Source organism: Leptodactylus fuscus, chromosome 1, assembly GCF_031893055.1.
Source record: "Leptodactylus fuscus isolate aLepFus1 chromosome 1, aLepFus1.hap2, whole genome shotgun sequence".
Taxonomy (NCBI): Eukaryota; Metazoa; Chordata; class Amphibia; order Anura; family Leptodactylidae; genus Leptodactylus; species Leptodactylus fuscus.
In genome coordinates this window covers 325,236,438-325,240,341 of record NC_134265.1, presented here as the reverse complement: position 1 = coordinate 325,240,341, position 3,904 = coordinate 325,236,438, and positions in this window count along the sequence as shown.

Below are 3,904 nucleotides of genomic sequence, written 5' to 3'. Positions count from 1 at the left end.
CGCAACACATTTATCACGCTGCATTTTTGCTGCAGTTTTCACACTCTCCATAGAAATCTATGGAGGGAAAAACTCATTGTGTCCGCAACTATAATTGAAATGCTGCGTTTTTGAAAAACTGGAACGTTTTTGAAAAATGCAGCTTTTCCGCAGCGTTTTTTTTTTCCGTGTGGGGCTAGGATTACACAAAATTGCATATTCACTATGCTGGTACTGTAAAACGTAGCGTTTTATTCCGCAATGCCCAAAATAGCTCAGTGGGGCCTCAGCCTTACAGACATATACTTAGGTTTGTAGAATACAAGATTGGCAGATAGAGATTGTGAATGGATTTGTAACAAACTGAATTTAAGATATATTTTTCAAAAGTTTCAGATTCTGAAATGAGGCTGAAGCCCCACGCAACTGACATAAATGTTTTATATTCTAGTGAATCTCGTCCACACATTGTAGAAAAATGTGCACAGAACATATGCCCAGATATCCAAAAACATTGTGCTTTTGGAAATTGCAGCATGTCAATTATACAGTCCTATGAAAAAGTTTGGGCACCCCTATTAATCTTAATCATTTTTAGTTCTAAATATTTTGGTGTTTATAACAGCCATTTCAGTTTGATATATCTAATAACTGATGGACACAGTAATATTTCAGGATTGAAATGAGGTTTATTGTACTAACAGAAAATGCGCAATATGCATTAAACCAAAATTTGACCAGTGCAAAAGTATGGGCACCCTTATCATTTTATTGATTTGAATACTCCTAACTACTTTTTACTGACTTACTGAAGCACAAAATTGGTTTTGTAACCTCAGTGAGCTTTGACCTTCATAACCAGATGTATCCAATCATAAGAAAAGGTATTTAAGGTGGCCAATTGCAAGTTGATCTCCTATTTGAATCTCCTCTGAAGAGTGGCATCATGGGCTACTCAAAACAACTCTCAAATGATCTGAAAACAAAGATTGTTCAACATAGTTGTTCAGCGGAAGGATACAAAAAGTTGTCTCAGAGATTTAACCTGTCAGTTTCCACTGTGAGGAACATAGTAAGGAAATGGAAGACCACAGGGACAGTTCTTGTTAAGCCCAGAAGTGGCAGGCCAAGAAAAATATCAGAAAGGCAGAGAAGAAGAATGGTGAGAACAGTCAAGGACAATCCACAGACCACCTCCAAAGAGCTGCAGCATCATCTTGCTGCAGATGGTGTCACTGTGCATCGGTCAACTATACAGCGCACTTTGCACAAATAGAAGCTGTATGGGAGAGTGATGAGAAAGAAGCCGTTTCTGCACGTACGCCACAAATAGAGTTTCCTGAGGTATGAAAAAGCACATTTGGACAAGGCAGCTTCATTTTGGAAACAAAAATTGAGTTGTTTGGTTATAAAAAAAGGCGTTATGCATGGCGTCCAAAAAGAAACAGCATTCCAAGAAAAACACATGCTACCCACTGTAAAATTTGGTGGAGGTTCCATCATGCTTTGGGGCTGTGTGGCCAATGCCGGCATCGGGAATCTTGTTAAAGTTGAGGGTCGCATGGATTCCACTCAGTATCAGCAGATTCTTGAGAATAATGTTCAAGAATCAGTGACGAAGTTGAAGTTACGCCGGGGATGGATATTTCAGCAAGACAATGATCCAAAACACCGCTCCAAATCCTCAGGCATTCATGCAGAGGAACAATTACAATGGAATGGCCATCCCAGTCCCCAGACCTGAATATCATTGAACATCTGTGGGATGATTTGAAGCGGGCTGTCCATGCTCGGCGACCATCTAACTTAACTGAACTTGAATTGTTTGTCCAAAATACCTTTATCCAGGATCCAGGAACTGATTAAAAGTTACAGGAAGCGACTAGAGGCTGTTATCTTTGCAAAAGGAGGATCTACTAAATATTAATGTCACTTTTCTGTTGAGGTGCCCATACTTTTGCACCGGTCAAATTTTGGTTTAACCCCTTAAGGACCAGGCCATTTTTTGGTTTCGCATTTTCGTTTTTCCCTCCTCACATTTCAAGAGCCATAACTTTTTCATTTTTCAGTTCACAGAGTCACATGATGGCTTATTGTTTGCGGGACAAATTGTACTTTGTAATGGCACCATTCAATATGCTGTGCAATGTACTGGGAAGCTGGAAAAAAATTCAGAATGAGGCGCAATTGGAGAAAAAATGCATTTGCGCCATTTTCTTATGGGTTTAATTTTTACAGCATTCACTGTTTGGTACAAATGACATGTTACCTGTGTTCTACGTGTCAGTACAAACGCGGTGATACCAAATTTATATAGTATTTGAAATTTTTTGATACTTTTAAAAAAATGATAAACTTTGCAAAATAGAAAAAAAAATTTGTGTCATCATGTTCTAACACCTGTAACTTTTTCATATTTCCATGTATGGAGCTGGTTGTGGTGTCTTTTTATGCAGGACAAGATGACGTTTCTATTGATACCATTTGGGGAAAGATCCGATGGTTTCATCACTTTTTATTCAATTTTTTATAGGAGGCAAAGTGTTGAAAAAAACGCTTTTTGGCTGTTTTTATTTTTTTTGCCGCTACGCCGTTCGCAGTATGGGATAAATGTTTTAATATTCTAATAGTTCAGGCATTTTGGAGCGCAGGGATACCTAATATGTTTATGTTTAATGTTCTTTAATTACTTTTATAGCTGATCTAGGGAAAGGGGGGTGATTTGAACTTTTATATTTTTTTTATTTTTTTAATACTTTTAAAAACTTTTTTTTTTCTTCTGTTACATTTATGATCAGACCCCTTAGGTACCTTGAAACCTAGGGAGTCTGATCGCTCATACTATTCACTGCAATACTACAGTATTGCAGTGAATAGGAAAATCGCAGCACTTCTATTAGACGATGCCTCTGGCCTCTGGCATCGTCTAATAGATCTCGGGCAGAGACAAGCCTGGAAGCCTTCAATAGGCTTCCGGCTGTCATAGCAACCGATCACCGCCCTCTTGTGACGTTCAGGAGGGCGGCGATCGGGGAAACATGGCGGCGCCCATGCCGCCGGCGCCGTTTACACACTGCGGTCACGTTTGACCGCAGTGTGTAAAGGGTTAACAGCAGCGATCGGCTCGGGCACCGACCGCTGCTGTTAGTGGCAGGTCCTGGCTGTATTATACAGCCGGCATCTGCCGTGTATGGAGCGAGCTCAGCGTGTGAGCTCGCTCTATACATCCCCATGCGACCCATGACGTACAGTTACGTCAAGGGTCGCTAAGGGGTTAATGCATATTGCGCATTTTCTGTTAGTACAATAAACCTCATTTCAATCCTGAAATATTACTGTGTCCATCAGTTATTAGATATATCAAACTGAAATGGCTGCTGCAAACACCAAAATATTTAGAACTAAAAATGATTAAGATTAATAGGGGTGCCCAAACTTTTTCATAGGACTGTACCTACGGAAACACTGTTGGTTTGCCTATAGGTATAATAGGGGCAGAAAGTCAGCAGAGGAAAACTCTGCCAACTCTTGGTGAAAAGCGCTGAGGAAAAAACGCAATCCTTTTCCGCCAATTTTTCCCGCTACATGGAACCTTAGCCTAAAATGGTCAGTGCTAAATGGAAATCAGAGAAGCAGGGAGATGGATGACATGACCTGAGGACCAAGTCGGCTTCTTTATGCCATAGTATGTTGCGGCCAGCCCCCCAGTCAATCATAAGGGACAATGGGTGCGAGAGGTCATAGCCACTGTATGACAGCACAAACACGATGCAGCAGGACACGGACGTCTGCGGAGTCTATGTTGCCGATCAGCAACTTGCGGACCGTACATTTAATATGGTTGTGTAAGACCAGCCTTAAAGTGACAATTGTGTCTGACTCCAAATTGGCATATTGTGCCAAAGCAACAGTTACACATGCACCG